Below are 17,231 nucleotides of genomic sequence, written 5' to 3'. Positions count from 1 at the left end.
GAAGTCTCTCAGTCGTGTCTGACTCTTAGCGACCCCATGGACTGCAGCCTACCAGGCTCCTCCACCCATGGGATTTTCCAGGCAAGAGTACTAGAGTGGGGTGCCATTAGGCACTGGGAACCCTCAAATGAGTAACCAGCTTCCTGTCCTCAAGGAGATGATAATCTTGTGAGAAAGACAGATAACAAACACTGATTTGTAATCTGGAGGGATCAGTGCTGTAATGGTTGTTCAGTTGCTCAGTGATATCTGACTCTGCGACCCCATGGACTGCAGCATGCTAGGCTTCCCTGTCCTTCGCTATCTCCCAGAGTTTGCTCCAACTCATGTCCATTGAATCAGTGATGCCATCCAACCATCTCATCCTCTGTCGTCCCCTTCTCTTCCTGCCTTCAGTTTTTCCCAGCATCAGGGTCTTCTCCAATGAATCAGCTCTTTGCATCAGGCGGCCAAAGTATTGGAGCTTCAGCATCAGTCCTTCCAGTGACTATTCAGGACTGATTTCCTTTAGGGTCAACTGGTTTGATCTCCTTGCTGTCCAAGGGTCTTAAGGATTGTAACGAGTCCCTATAATGGGAGTGCATGCAAAGGACTATGGGAACCATGGCTAGGACTGGGGGAAGGTGGGGATTTAGGGAATGCTTCAGAGAGGGAGAGGCATTTGGACAGGGCTTTCTAGGTTGATAAGATTAAGTAGGATGTCTGTGGACCAGGAAGTTGGGGGGGGGGGGTGGTGGTTATTCCAGTATGAAAGAGTGGGAATGGAGTTTTTGGAAGAGGCACACAGTCTGTGGTGGAAGCTTTGCCTGTGGGTGTGCAGAGGACTGTGAGAGTAGGTTGAGACTTGAAAGGTGGGCTGCAGTTAGATGGTAAGGAGGCCTTTTATCCATTGTTGAAGCAGTGCTGTCCAGTAGAACTTATATGATGTTGGAAATCATCTGTATCTGTGCTGTCCATGTGTGGCTACTAAACACTTAAAATGTGACTAGGATAACTGAGAAACTGAATTTTCAATGACATTTAATTTTTTCATATCAACTTTATTGAGAGATAATTCACTTGGCAAAGGATTCATACTTTTAAAGTGTACAGAAAATAATTTTTTCAGTAAGTCACAGGGTTGTGTAAGCATCTCTACTATGTAATTTTAGAACATTTTCGTCGCTCCACACAGAAACTGCATAACCATTAGCAGCCCTTCCCCATTATACCCCTTCCTCCTCCGGCCCCTGCAACTGCTAATCTACCTTCTGTCTCTTTGGATTTGCCCATTGTGGACATTCTGTATAAATAGAGTCATATACCACGTGGTCCTTTGTAACTGGCTTCTTTGACTTAGCATCATGTTTTCAAGTTTCTTCCATGTTGATCTATTGGTATTTATTTGCATGTATCAGCATTTCATTCCCTTTTTTATGGCCAATATTCATTTGTATGAATGTACCACATTTTATTTATCCAGTCATCAGTTGATGGACATTTGGGCTGTTTCCCCTTTTGGGCTATTATGAATAATGCTGCTGTGTACATGCATGTACACGTTTTTATGTAGATATGTTTTCATTTCTCTTGGGTATATACCTAATAGTGAAATTGCTGGGTCTAATAAGTCTTTGTGTAACCTTTTGAGAAACTGCCAGACTGTTTTCCAGAAGTCTGGAATGATATGGTATGATATTGTGGCTGTTGCTGCTGCTAAGTCGCTTCAGTCGTATCCGACTCTGTGCGACCCCATAGACGGCAACCCACCAGGCTCCCCCGTCCCTGGGATTTTCCAGGCAAGAACACTGGAGTGGGTTGCCATTTCCTTCTCCAATGCATGAAAGTGAAAAGTGAAAGTGAAGTCGCTCAGTCGTGTCCAACCCTCATCGACCCCATGGACTGCAGCCTTCCAGGCTCCTCTGTCCACGGGATTTTCCAGGCAAGAGTACTGGAGTGGGGTGCCATTGCTTTCTCCGGATATTGTGGCTACTGACCACCTATTAGATAATGCACATCTAACAGTTTTCCAGTGTGGAGCTGGAATATGGTCTAATGTAGTGGTGGAGTCATGGGTTGTGGGGGCAGACTATGTGAGTTCCAAACTTGATTCTTCCACTTACTATCCTTGAGCAAAGTATTTAACTTTTTTGTGCCTCAGTTTCCTCATCTGTAAAATGGGGATAGTAATAGCATGTACCTTATAGATTTGTTGGGAGGTGAAAAGACATACTGTATGTAAAGCTTTTGGAGTATACTTAATGGTTATTAAATATAATAATACTTATCCCATGGACAGAGGACCCTGGTAGGCTACAGTCCATGGGGTTGCAAAGAGTTGGACATGACTGAGCGACTTCACTTCACCACTACTATTATTTTTGAGGGTCCTCAGAGTTCATTGTGATTGGTAAGTTGGTGTTACCTCTCAAACTAGGTTCAGAAACTGAGATTTGGGGAGTTTCAAGTGACTTCCTTGATCCTGTTCTATGTCTGAGTTTAAGTTCAATTCTGATCTTTTACTTGTGTAGGTAACTTTTCATGGTGAACCTATGTAGAGTGGTCTTCTCAATTGGGAACAATTTTTCCTGAGGACATTTGTCAGTGTCTGGAATCTATTTTTTTTTTTAAGTATTTATTTTTGGCTGCATCGAGCCCTAGTTGTGGCACTCTGGCTTTCTTGTTGAAGTACTCAGGCTCAGTTATTATGGTGTGTGGGCTTGCTCCAGGACACATGGGATCTTAGTTCCCTGACCAGGAATGGAACCCACATACCCAGCATTGCATGAGAGTTTCTTAACCGCTGAACCACCAGGGAAGTCCCTGGAAACATGTGATTGTCATAACTCAGGAGCATTACTGGCGTCTGTTGTGTGAAGGCCAGGGGTGCTGCTAAACGTTGAGGGTAGTCCCCCCACAACAGAGAATTGTCTGGCCCAAAATATCAGTAGTGCCAAGGTGGAGGAACCCTTGTGTGGTACCTGCTTTCCCCTTACCAGCTCCTGTTCAGCATCTTGGGATTTGCTTTCCTATAAAGAGATGTGTGTGAGATAACCTCTGACAACAAATTTCAGGTGGGACAGTTTAAAGCTTTGATGTCCTGAATCTTGATTAGTCTCTGTCGTGTTGACGTGCGTTACCAGTCAGCTTCGCTTTGTCAGCCAACATCAACAGTTTTGACAAAAGCACATTTTTTTCAGTCTGTGGTTCAGTAAGCAGGTGAGCCTCCCTCAGTCACCCCATCTTGAACTTTCTTTCCTCTCACTTTGGTCTACCCTTGTGGTTTCACTTTAAGAACATGTTTGTTTTCTCCCCAGTGAAAGCGGGATGGCCAGTCACTTCCTTTTCTGTGTCCTCCATGGTCCCGTAATCACTCTGAACTGAGTCATGTTCTTAGAACTTTTTCCTTTGCTCATTCCAAGTCTTCACTCTCCTCTCATTTTTGGCCTCACAAATGTTAGTTCTCACACACGCTCAGCCTGTAGAAACCATTAGATGTCCTCCTGTCGCCACGATGGAAGCTTACGGTCCTGGACCTCAGCAGGGCTGTGTCTGGAGGAGAGTCCTTTTGCCAGGCCCCAGGACGCAGCTCATCTGTGGATACCGGGCACAGGCTGACTACTCTGTGGGTGCTGTGGGGAACTTAGATGGCTTTGGATTTAAAATTCCAACTGCTGTAGAATGCCTGGCCAAGTCACGCACCTGAGGGCCTCGTTCTTTCTTGCCTAAGTAGCTGGACTGATGTTTGAGGGACCGTGAAGACCAGGTAGTCCAGTGACGCGGGTTCATTCTTTGCCCTGCAGCCTCAATGGTAGGCTTTGTTGGAGCCACTGAAGCCTACTCTGACCACACAGCGTGGCCACTGGGTGACAAGGAGTGGTGACAGTGGATCTGGGTGACCTGTCTGCTCAGCAGCACACAGCAGACAGCCGTGGGCACCGCCCTTTTGGCCCATCCTTTACAGATCCACTAGGTGGAGCAAAGTCTGGCCAAAAACCCACATGCAATGTGGAAACCACAAACAAAGAAATACAATAAATCCAGAATACTGCAACCTGGGAGGTAAGGAAAAGGGAAACAAACCGCATTCTATTGAATTCTGCAGCTTGTTGATACAATTCTGGGCTTTCCCAGTGTGGGAATTAAAGTCCGTCATCCTTTCATACTTGTGAGTCTTGCCTGGATGGGGTTTTTTTGGATCCTCTCACTCACTCAGCTACATTCCCATAGCCGGATTTATTTACTTTTGGTTTTCATCTTTCCATACTTTCCTCTGTGGGACAGCAGATGAGCTGTGTATCTTCTATTCCTGGTGCCATCGTCACTCTCATAGTGTCACGGCTCAGTTTTGATTCACAATCTTAGGTGTTTTAAAGAATTTAAATTTGTTTTGGAAGAGATGAGAGTGAATGTAAGATGTTGTAAGAATATTTGTGGCTTGGAATCGTGGATCTTAGAGTGAAGTTATAAAAAAATATCTGTTTTGATTTTTAAATATGGAGCAAGACGGATTATGTTGTAACACTATTTTATTATACATTCTTATAGATCAGAAGCATGCTGTTCATGGAGAAAATAATCATATTTCTCATAACTGTTATTTGTTCCCCATTTAAAAATTATATTCCTCATCTAAGATTTCACCTGGCAATTTCACTCTGGTTGTGTTAACCAATCAAACACAGAATGAAAGCACCATAGCTTAGTTTATCGATTGGATTTACATATTTGTGGTTTATTTGGGAGAGAACGTTAATATTTGGCTTTCTGCACTGGGATGTTGGAGCACTGTAGCTCTTTGGGACTTAAATATAGAGTTGAATAGTGTAAGAAGTTCATCCTGTGTACTTCTTTCTATTTTCTTGAGCCCCTTGTTTTCAAATATGCAAATCCTCTTGCTGCTGCTGCTGTGGTGGATGGGGGTGAGGAGCAGAAAACCTGCTCTGGCCTGATTCAGAAGAAGGTCCACTCTGGCTGTCTCTCCATTGCCTTTTTTAGACCCGATTGCTGCTTTTCTTTGGGCTTTAAGTTACGTTTTCATATCAGTTTTTAATTACACAAAAATAATAATGGCTCATAACAATGATAAGTAACAGAGAAATACAAAAATACTTAGGGGAAAAATTGAAAGTTTGTGGTTTGGTGTGTATTTTTGGTGGTTTTTCTGCTTATGCTGCATATTTATAGATACAGCAATATAACTCCTATGTATAAATTTATATACACATAAAATACATGAAATTGTTGGTATGGGTAGCATTCTTTGTTTTCTTTCATTTATTTTTTAAATTTTATTGGAGTATGTAATTTTATTGAATTTACAATATTGTGTTTCAGGTGTATAGCAGAGCAAATCAGTTATACATATACACATATCCACTATTTTTTAGACTCTTTTCCCATGTGAGCCATTAGAGTATTGAATAGAATCTTTCATTTGTTTTTGAAACAAAAATGGATACTTTACATGTAGTATTTTAACAATATGCACTTCTTTTAAACCTTCATATATTGTAGACTTCTTTTCATATGGCGTGTATGCCTCGTGATTTTTTTTTTAATGCCTGTATGTTACTGCTTGAGATCAAAAGTTATTTAACCACCCCTCCATTAATGAACATACATTGTGTCCAAGGTTCTGCATTTTCACACTGTGCTATAGTGACCATTGTTGCACTTATTTCTGTCTGCAATTTGTTAGATTCCTAGAAGTGGAATTAGGGGTTATGGGGTTATAACGTGTGGACATTTGGAATTCGGGGCCAACAGTGCCAAGTTGCTTCCCAACACGGTTGTATCAGCTCACATTCCCATTAGGAGGGCTTACTTCCCCACACACGTGAGTAACATTTCTTCACTGGCGCCTTCTGCTTGTCCTTGAAGATGTGTCTTCTGATTCTTAACACAGGCTTCTAGAGACCATTTCGGTTTACTTCCTCAAAGGCCTAGAGGTCTCCTCCCTGTCTGCAAACTGGTTGCTCCCTTTGCTGTGGAGCAGGATTCACCCAAGGGCAGTGGGCCTGTAGCCAGAGGAGGGTAGAAATGCCTGCCCATCTGCCAAAAGAAGTGGTTTGTGGTCCCCTCGAGAATGTCAGGCAGGTGCCTGGAGCTGTTGGCCAGTCGCTGTGAGGCACACGAGTTTAATTTCAAGCCCAAACTACCACCCTTCCATGGTAGTATCCCAGAAGAAGAGATGCTTGAAACTGGCATTGTTGAAGAGTGCAGACTCTAGAGCCAGGTTACTTCCATATAACCTTGGGCTAGTTAGTTAACTCAGTATCCTCATCTGTAAAATGGGATATTAGCACCTAGCCTATAGGCAGTACCTGCCACATAGTAATTACTGGGCAAATGTTAACCTTTGTTGTTGTTATTATTAATTATTTTAGCTCTGGTGAACATTAAGGCTTCTCCATTCCCTTACTGACGCAAGACTTATTTTTGGTGGAGGGATTTAAGAATACATTTTGGTTTACTCCTTGTCCAAACTGAACATGAATCACTTTACATACCATCCCCCTTGGCAATCAGGTGAGAGGTGTTTTTTCGCCATTTTATTTTGGACAGGAAAGTAGGACTTACTGGTGGGTATGAGTAAGGAGGAGACAGCACCATGGCTCTCACGAGTGCAGGGGCTGCCATTTGTCCAGGGGGCCAATATTAGGGATGTATTTGACCCCACAGCCATCTGGGGTGAGCCACTCTTCTGTTCCCATGTTTTCATCCTCATTAAACTTAGTGAATCCCCACTTCTTGGAGACGTGGACCTTCTGATGGCCAGGGAGCTTGAACTTGGCCCCAAGGAGGGCTTTGGTCATATGCTCCTTTTTCTGCTGCTTGGTGCGGATAGACATTATAATTTGGCCAACGTGGACCCTGACCACTATGCCCTTTGGAAGGCCACTGGCCACTGAGGCCTTCCAAAGACACTGAGCCTACCTGTCTGGAACCTTGACTGGGGACAGCATGCCAGTCTTGAAGGTCCTGGAAAGGGCTGTCTCCAGGATCCCTTTGAGCAACCTTTGCGCACAGGCAACAGGCTGCATACACTACCGAGGAGGCTGCTGTTTGCAGCCTTTGCACCAGGCCCCCATGATCAGCTTAATTGGCTGCAAAACAATTGGTTTCTAATAGTAAAGTGTGAAATTATTTATTCTTAGAGCAGGTAAGTTAGGGTATATGCTGTTACTCTGATATACACACCATTGTACTCTCTTGAGCAAGGAAGAGAGGGGGGGTTTTGGATCATCGTTCATTCTGTCCCCAGCGCTGCCACTTGAAGATCTGGCTGCTCTCAGCTCACAATGTACTTACTGAGCTGAGGGGCTCCCTGAGGCTTCTTAACACCAGTCCCCAACCTCCATTTGGTACTTCCTCTTCTGAGTTGAGAATGCTTTCTGAGGCTTGCTTTTATTTTATTTTTTTAATACAGCTTTTGTTGTTGAGTCACTCAGTCACATCCAACTCTTTACGACCCTATGGATTGCAGGATGCCAGACCTAATATGGCTTTACTGAGATGTAATTCACATACCATACAATTCACTCTCTTGGAATATACAATTCAGTGAGTTCTAGTGTATTCACAAGTTTGGGCCACCATCACCACTATCTACTTTCAGAACATTTTCATCAATTACAAAAGAAGTGCTGTTATCAGCAGTCATTCCCACCCCTCCTTCCAAGATCCCTCAAATCCCTGGCAACCACTAATTGACTTTCTGTCTCTGTGGACTTGTCCATTTTGATCAATTCATGTAAATGGAATCATATACCATGTGCTGTTTTATGACTGGCTTCTTTCACTTAGCATTGTGTTTTCAAGATTCATCCATGTTGTAACATGTCAGTAAGCCACTCCTTTTTAAAAAATTTTCATTGGAGTATAGTTGATTTACAGTGTTGTGTTTCTCCGTGCATGTGTGCTTATTTGCTCAGTTGTGTCTGACTCTTTGTGACCCCATTGACTGCCAGGCTCCTCTGTCTATGGCATTTTTTCTAGACAAGAATACTGGAGTGGGTTGCCATTTCCTCCTCCAGGGGCGCTTCCCGATCCAGGGATTGAACCCATGTCTCCTGCATTGCAGATGGATTCTTTACTGCTGAGCCATCAGGGAAGCTGGTGTTCATTTCTGCTGTACAGCAAAGTAAATCAGTTATCAGTTCAGTTCAGTTCAGTCGCTCAGTCGTGTCTGACTCTTTGCAACCCCATGAATCGCAGCACACCAGGCCTCCCTGTCCATCACCGACTCCCGGAGTTCACCCAAACTCATGTACATCGAGTCAGTGATGCCATCGAGCCATCCCATCCTCTGTCGTCCCCTTCTCCTCCTGCCCCCAATCCCTCCCAGCATCAGAGTCTTTTCCAGTGAGTCAACTCTTCGCATGAGGTGGCCAAAGTACTGGAGTTTCAGCTTTAGCATCAGTCCTTCCAAAGAGTACATATACCTATATCCACTCCTTTTTTAGATTTTTTTCCCCATGTAGGTATTACAGAATATTGAGACAATTTCCCTGTACTATACAGTAGGTCCTTATTAGTTATCTATTTTATATATAGTAGTGTGTATTTGCCAATCCTAATCTTCCAGTGTATTTCCTACTGGTAACCATAAGTTTGTTTTCTGCATCTGTGACTATTTCTGTTTTGCAAATAAGTTCATTTGTATCAATTTTTTAGATTGCGCATATAAGTGGTATATGACGTTTGTCTCTGACTTCACTCAGTATGATGGTCTTTAGGTCCATCCATGTTGCTGCCATATGTTATTCCTTTTTTATGGCCAATGAATATTCCATTGTATGTATGTAACACATTTAGTTCTTCACTGATGGACATTTGGGCTCTTTCCACTTTGGTTTATTATGAATAATGCTGCTTTGAACATGAATATACAAGTTTTGAGTGGACATATGTTTTCTTTCTCTTGGTTATATACCTAGAAGTGGAATTGCTAAGTCATATGATCACTGTTTAACTTTTGAGGAACTGTTTTTCATAGCGGCTGCACCATTATATATCCCTACTACCAATTTGTGAGGATTTTAGCTTCTCCACATACTCTTTAACACTGTTGCCTTTTTTTTTTTTTTTTAATAATCATAACCATCCTGGTGGGTGCATCCCATTGTGGTTCTGTGAAGAAGGCTGAGCGCCGAAGAATTGATGCTTTTGAACTGTGGTGTTGGAGAAGACTCTTGAGAGTCCCCTGGACTGCAAGGAGATCCAACCAGTCTATTCTGAAGGAGATGAGCCCTGGGATTTCTTTGGAGGGAATGATGCTGAAGCTGAAACTCCAGTACTTTGGCCACCTCATGCGAAGAGTTGACTCATTGGAAAAGACTCTGATGCTGGGAGGGATTGGGGGCAGGAGGAGCGTGCTGCGATTCACGGGGTCGCAAAGAGTCGGACACGATTGAGTGACTGAACTGAATAACTAGTAATGCTGAGCATCTGTTTGTGTTCTTATTGGTCATTTGCTTATATTCTTGGGAGAAATGCCTGTTCAATCCTTAGCTTATTTTAAAATAAGCAGTCTTATCTGACTGAAGGGACAGCAGCCTTCCCATGGAATCCCAGTGAGTGAGTGCTCAAGGAGAGATTTTCCTTTAAAACCAGACTTTGTTAGGGTTCTGGCACTCTACACCTAGCCATGCTACCTCTGATTCTCATGACCCGGGGCCAATTACTTGAGCTGGCTTAGAGGTGGCTCTGAGACAGTCATTTCTGCTGTAAGAGGCCCACAGAGTCTGCCTTCTCTTGGCCAGAGTCTTCTACCATCTCTTGTGGAGATTCATGATACATGTGTTCTACAGTTAAGCCTCTGAAGAATCCCACAGTTAATACTTATCTGATATCATTATCTAATATCTTATCAGATAAATGGTTTGCAAATATTTTTTCCCTGTTCTCTGTTGATTTTTTCCCATTTTGTTGATGGTGTCCTTTAAAATACAGCTGTTTTTAATTTTGATCAATGTCACTTTATGTTCTTTTGTTACTCAAGCTTTTGGTGTTCCCTAGTTCTTTTAGGGCTTTCTAAACTTAATATTATTTAGGGTAAAAAATGGACATTATTCAGAATAAGATCCTTTATTTATTTTACTATGGAGCATTTTAAACATTTACAAAAATAACGCTAAAGAGAATGATATAATACAATGAAGTACCTACGTACCTACCTCCTAACTTCAGCAATTTAGCATTTTGGCCAGTCTTGTTTTTACCTATATCTACTTTCACTTTCATTCATCCCCACTGCAATTATTTTGAAGCAAGTTGCAGACTTCTATCATCTCAACCATAAATAGTTCCGTTTGAATCTCTACAAGATAAAAGAACTTTGTTCCAGAACATAACCGCTCTCCCATACCACACCCTAAAAACTTGACAATAATTCCTTAATATTACAGGAGAGGATCTTGCATGTGAAAATTTAATTTGGATCTAGAGGTAAAAATCTAATGAGAAAATTCAGCTAATTATGACAGTTCTTCTGTTTTCATAAGGAATTATCCAGAAGAGTTACACCACTTTAAAAAAGTTATACTACCCAGCAATACCCTTCAGTCCTATGAGTATCGAAAAGTGCTCTTCCAACCACAGGTCTTTCTTTTTTCACTTGAACAGCTCTAGTGGTGAAGTTTTAATCATGGCAGTCCTCTCCTTTATCCCTCTGAAATCTTTGTCTTTTTTTTAGGGGGTGGGGGATACATGCATCCATTTCTAGCCTCTGCCCAGTATATAAAGTGAAAGATTAACTTCTGATTGTGTAGGGAGAGGTTTTGGGAAAATCCTGTTCTTATCAGAGATTGCACAGAGGTTCAGAGAAACACGGGGAATAGAGGAGACCAGCCCGCATGGCTTGTCTTTCAGCTGTCCAGAGCAGTGTCCCCCATCCAGAGCCTGACTGACTACGCCTACCCTCAGGGTACAGTATGGGTGGGGGGAGCAGTTCACGACTGATGAGTAGAGATGGAAAATAGAATTTGGAGGCTGAAAGACGCGATAAGATAATGATTCTATGAACAAATGTTCAGTAAGAAAGGCTGTGCTGTTTGAAGTGTAGGAGGCTTAGGGTTAAAGAAGCGGCTTAACTGTGGGACCCTTCCGAGGCTTAACTGTAAAGCACATGCACCGTGAATCTCTAAAAGAGACCGTAAACTTCTTCAACCATGTGAGCATCTTATCACACAAATAGCTGCCTTGGAGCGGCCTCTGGGTGATGCTGATAGAAGTAGTGCAGGCTCAGAGAGGTGAAGTAACTGGCCCAGGGTCATGAGAAGGAGTGGTAGAGTGCCAGAGCCCTGACAGAGTCTAGCTTGCAGGGAAATCTGCCTGTAGGCAGTCACTCACTGGGATTCTACGGGAAGACCTCTGCCCCTTCAGTTAGAAACCGTCGGTCTAGCCCTAGGTCACCTAGCATTCTCAGACCTTCGGTGTACTGTCCGGCAAGTGGGAGTGGTGGAAACTGCCTGGCCCCATCATCAGCTGATGTAAGGAACAACGAAGAGAGATGTGAAAGTAGTTTATAAACCTTGAATTCTTTGCAAGAATGATGCTTTATTGTGTCTCTCAGTGGTCAGTGCCTCCTTTTCTATAATACTGAGCACGCCTTGCCAAGGATATGCATCTTGAGCAAAGTGAAGGACTTCGGAACGGTGAATATAAAATAGGATATTGGTACCTGCTGCCTTTTTTCCTGAGAGGTACAGTAGCCTGCACTGACTTCTTGCTGTGATGGGATGCTTTCTCAGAGGCCCTTCCAGCATTTTCTCCCCTAGACGTTAGGCATACAGAGTAGGGTCTGCCTGCCCACCTTTGCTTTGCTCTCATGCTTTCTTCATGATTTGGAGCCATGGTCAAAGTGTCTTTGAAGTCGGTTTACATACTGCTGTCATCCTTTGGGAGTCCACAGGGTTCAGGTGTGGCCTTGGTTGGCCATAATGTGATGAAAGGTCCAGCATCCTTGGCATCTGGTGTGATTCCCTCTCCAGTTTCACCACCTCAGTCATCATCTTACTTGGGCTATGGACGTGTGTGTTCCAGAAGTTTCTGCACTCCCTACATCTTCTGGGAAGGATAAGTTGTCTTAAAGTTTTCTGCTGGTGTTTTTGACCATGAAATCTTAGACCTGAAGAAAGTTTGGTTACCAAATATCCTAAGGAAGGAGGAGGTAATATTTGATTTACATAAGATCTAGGAAATGAGAAAAGGCTTGGTGCCAGGAGCTGTGTTTCCAGCTAGGCCTTATTAAGTCTCATAGTCCTTTAAGCAGAAAAGGAAACTTCCTGGTGTTGCTAATGGAATTTCTGGTGGATGGGAGACAAAACCAGGGCCTGCTTCATCCCATTCCCCATATCTGAAAAACTATTACTGGGGCGTTCAGTCATGTCCCAGCTGTGTACCTTGAGGAAGGGAGTTTGGCTTTTGAGATGGCTTAAGTGCTTTAAATTCCTCAGCTGAGAAAATTGGAGGTGGATAATCAGAGGGTTTCCCAATCCCTTCATCAAGCCTTATGAGCTCAGAATACCATCCAGGTGCTCTCTTTATCTCTCAGCTGTTTTTCAGGTTTCTGTGACCAGGAAAAAGTCACCTGCCCTAATGTTTTGGGTTTAGTTGTATTAACTTCATTTTTACCATTTTCTCTGTAGTTGTCAATTCCCTCATCCATGTGACCGTCTTTTCTTGAAGGCCTGCTTTGTGCGATGCATTGCTTGGTACTGTGAGGGACATAGAAATGGAAGTTATGTACCTTGCCCTTAGTTGCTTATACTATACAAGAGGAGGTAGGCCTGAGAATAAATGACTTTGCTGACACACAGACAAGGGAGCAGATCTTATTATAAAGCACAACCAAGATCTTACATTGGAGAGTCTGCACACTTGCTCTTATGACTTTGCACCCGGAGAGCCCAGAGCTGCTTGCAGGTCCTCAGAGTTGAGGTGTCTTGAATAAAATGGCATGATGTTGGCCCTTCCAGGGGCCTGCCACCATTTCACCAAAAGTGGGTTGAGTCTCTCTTTGTCCTGCCCCTAAGTGGAAGCTGAAATCAGATTTAGTGGAGGCCTTGAAGTCTAATTTCCCTAAATGGAGTTCTCTTTCCAGGTCACGTGTGTGTGTATCATGTATTTGGTGTGACCTAGGTTCCCCCTTTTTTCTTATTCCGATTTTTGGTTTAGAGAGCAGTTTGTGAGGAGACATGAAATCTTTCTGGGGACAGCCTTAGTTGTAGCTTGCTGATTTTCCTGTAATTCTTGGCTACTTGCCAGTTTGGTTGAGGTTGAACTGTTTTCAGGGCAGGAAGAATGAACCTAGCATTTTGGTATAAAAACAAACAAGGCTGCTGTTGTGCTTGATAAAGCTAAAACTGTAGACCCAGCAGCAGCTTATTAACCATCAGTGACAGCTCCTGGTTAGTGGTGAGTTTCAGAGACCCCTAGACTTTCCAGAGAAGGCAGTAAATATTTATCCACTAAGGTAATAAATACCAAGAGTGATTGATTGTCAACAGAAAAGGATTTTCTTGTTAAGGGGCAGATAAGCAGGAGGCAGAAACCTTAGGAAGCTGTTGTAAACCACTTTCAGCTTCTGCTACTTTGACTTCTCTATTTAAAAGATTAAGGCTGTACCATTGCATGGAGAAGGCAATGGCAACCCACTCCAGTACTCTTGCCTGGAAAATCCCATGGACGGAGGGGCCTGGTGGGCTGCAGTCCATGGGGTCGCTAGGAGTCGGACATGACTGAGCGACTTCACTTTATTTTTTCACTTTCGTGCATTGGAGAAGGAAATGGCAACCCACTCCAGTGTTCTTGCCTGGAGAATCCCAGGGACGGGGGAGCCTGGTGGGCTGCCGTCTGTGGGGTTGCACAGAGTCGGACACGACTGAAGCGATTTAGCAGCAGTAGCAGCATTGCATGGATGTCTTTCTTGCACCTCCCACATCCCCCCACAAAATCAGATTCAGGATTTATCATATTTTCGGAGTAAATATAATCAAACAGCAAGAGAACCAAGATACTTAACTTACTTAACAAAATAGAAATTCCTGCCCTTGACATTTATAGTGCTACCATAGTCATCAGAAAGAAAAATTGTGCCACTTACAGGTGCTCAGTAAACAGACATATGTGCTGGCTTCTGCACTGTTCCGCCAGCTGATCTTTGCTTCATCTTCTTCAGCCTTTCTTGAATGCCCCGTGTGCCCTTGTTGTCATGCTTGGCCTTGCTTAGTGCTTTCACCTTCTCCCCCAAACCCTACTTTTTTTTTTTAGTTAGCCATCTCACGGTGACACTTTCTTTGGCCAGTCTGTCCCTCAACAGCTTCCTTTCTTCAAGCTCTTCTTACACTTCTGGCTCTACTCCTTCCCTCACTTTTATTATAGGGTGCCATTTGTTTCTGTCTGAGGTCTTTTCTCCCTCACTGTGTAATTGAGTAAGTCACTCCTTCAGGGCAAGGCCAGTTCATCCAGTAGTGATCTTTCCCATCCCCGTGGTCTATCCTGGTGGCTGGACGTGACTGTGACTATCATGTCACAGAAGAGGGGGAAGTGACGGATGTAATATCAAAACACTGTGTCCATGCGTGTTCAAGCCATTTTGTCCAACCACACAGGTCTGGCTGAAATGCCGGCTCCAACTGCCTACTAGGTGTGTGTTTTTGAAAGAGTTACCTAACTACACTGAAGCGCATGTTTGTCATCTGTAAAATATGAGATAGCAACATAGGTTCAGGTTCTCCCTCTCTGAAATATATCATCTGATGTTTAACAAGTGATTGTGTACTGCGGTTGTGGGCTGTTTACCCAGCCAACTTCTGGGAAGACTCAGGAAAGTAGTAGGAGAGCATCCCCGGGTTTTCACGGAGGCCTTGTAGAAGAAACAAGCCCTGTGCCTTGTAGAACTCCTTGTCCCTCTCGGAACCCAGGAGAGGTGTGTTACCTTGCCTCGGCAGGCTTGCTCCTTGTCTGCCTTTGTCCAGCCCCAGGACACAGATAAGTTAGTATTCTTGATTTCTGGCAGCTGAACAGTCCGTAACATTTCTACTTAGCAAGGTTCTGCAAATCTTTGTTCTGGGCTTGGAATTCTTCCTATGGCATTCCCCAAAATAATTACTTCAGGATCCTTTTATTGATGCCCAGCTTTGCATTCGTGACATGATGTCTTGGTTTGACTTTGATTGTGGTGCTCCTGTCAGTCTGGGGTTTGGGTAAGTATTCATTTCTGCATTTTTTGAGTCAGAACTCGAAGGCATTTAAATGTGCTTGTAGACAGCCTGAGAGTGATAAGAAAGGTCTCTTATTTTTATCTTAGATGTTCTGTGTCTGCATCACAGCCTCTACTCAAAGCGTCTGGAAATAAAAGGCTTTAGGTCTGGAGATTAACTCCTGCCCTGGAAGTTGGCAGTTGCTATCCTGTTCTGACAAAACCCTCTTTCTTCAGATTCCTTGATTGCGAAATGAGAAACTCAGAGCCCTCAGCCCTAGTGTCCTTTAGCCTCTGCTGGCCAATGAACATTTCACCAGGTTACCTGAGATCCAAGGCATGGAAGACCTTCCATGCCACCTTGCTCCTCGTGTGGGGACGGGGTGCATGTTGGGAACTTTTGAGAACTTTAGGACTGTCCTAGTCTTTTACCTCATGGAGCTCAGGCCCCAGAGTCGGTCCGAATGCAAGGCCCTGACCCTGTCCTTGGGAACACCACTGTCAGATCTAGTGGTAAGTGACAGTCTACAGAGGTTCTAGAACACTGACTGGGAACATGAGTGTCTGCTTAGCGTTTAGCTGACCCTCAGTTCCGGTTTTTGCTTTACTGGTCACTTCTGGTTTAATATCATGACTCCTGTATTACTGTAAAGGAAAGAGTCTTTGGAGCCAGAGACGTCATTCAGATCCTTGCTCTTACTCTGCCTGCTATGTGACCTTGGGCAGGTCTCCATATGCCTCAGTTTCTACAGCTGAGCAGTAAGGATATTAATACCTACATGATGGGATCATGAGATGTTGGTTAAATAAAAGTTCTTAACATAAAGGCTGGTTTCATTGTCAGTACTAGCAAATAACTTATCTCTCCCTGCCTCTTTCCCAGAATTTTTTTTTTTAATATTTATTTTTAAAGTTTTATTTATTTAGTTTTGGCGTGCTGGGTCTTGGTTGCTGTGCAGGCATTCTAGTTGCAGTGAGCAGGGGCTGCTCTCTAGCTGCAGTACATGAGCTTCTCGTTGAGGTAACTTCTCTTGTTGATAAGCACAAGCTTTCAGCATGCAGACCTCAGTAGCTGCAGCTCATAGGTTCAGTGTTTGTGGCTCCCAGGCTCTAGAGCACAGGCTCAGTAGTTGTGGTGCACAGGCTTAGTTGCCCCTTGGCATGTGGAATCTTCCTGGAGCGGGGATCGAACCTGTGTCTCCTGCATTGACAGGTGGATTCTTTACCACTGAACAACCAGGGAAGCCCTTTCTCAGAATTTAAGGATGATAAATGCATAGGCTGCCTAGGAAAATGTTGCCAAAAGATTCTTAAATCAACTATAGCGAAGGAATGAATTTCACTAGCTATGAATATATATTATGTTGCAATGAGTGAGTGAGTGAAAGTCGCTCAGTCGGTTGTCCAACTCTTTGTGACCCCATGGACTATACAGTCCATGGAATTCTCCAGGCCAGAATACTGGAGTGGGTAGCTATTCCCTTCCATAGGGGATCCTCCCAACCCAGGGATTGAACTCAGGTCTCCCACATTGCAGGTGGATTCTTCACCAGCTGAGCCACAAGGGAAGCCAAAGAATACTGGAGTGAGTAGCCTATTCCTTCTCCAGTGGATCTTCCCTACCCATGACTCGAACCAGGGTCTCCTGCATTGCAGGCGGATTCTTGACCAACTGAGATATCAGGGAAGTATAGCTGTTGCAGTATGTCTTCTTTAATAAATTAATGCAAAGGGTTTCAGCATTACTATCTTTGTCACTACTCAGGGCCATAAACACTTATTAAACTAGAACATTTTGACAGCATAATCCTTGTCAGTTCTGGTTTAGTGTGACTTGCAGCATGTAGGATCTTAGTTCCCTGACCAGGGATGGAACCTGTACCCCTTGGCAGTGGAAGCACAGAATCCTAACCACTGGACCACCAGAGAATTCCTCCTCCCTCCCTTTTTTTAAGTTGGTGAATTCAGCATTGAATCAAATTCTACATTGTGTCAGGGAGATGACTAAAATGGTTTGAAGATGGATTTGACTTAGCTTTGGTCC

At 43.6% G+C, this 17,231-nt stretch overlaps 1 protein-coding gene and 1 pseudogene across 1 annotated transcript in view; one reads left to right on the top strand and one right to left on the bottom strand.

Moving 5' to 3' along the window:
* WBP1L (WW domain binding protein 1 like) overlaps positions 1-17,231 on the top strand; it is a 58,567-nt gene that overhangs the window by 4,462 nt on the left and 36,874 nt on the right. The gene's annotated exons all lie outside the window — the stretch shown is intronic.
* Positions 6,972-7,094, bottom strand: LOC113884726 (annotated as a pseudogene).

Source organism: Bos indicus x Bos taurus, chromosome 26 (assembly GCF_003369695.1).
Source record: "Bos indicus x Bos taurus breed Angus x Brahman F1 hybrid chromosome 26, Bos_hybrid_MaternalHap_v2.0, whole genome shotgun sequence".
Taxonomy (NCBI): Eukaryota; Metazoa; Chordata; class Mammalia; order Artiodactyla; family Bovidae; genus Bos; species Bos indicus x Bos taurus.
This window is presented reverse-complemented; position numbering and strand designations above follow the sequence as displayed.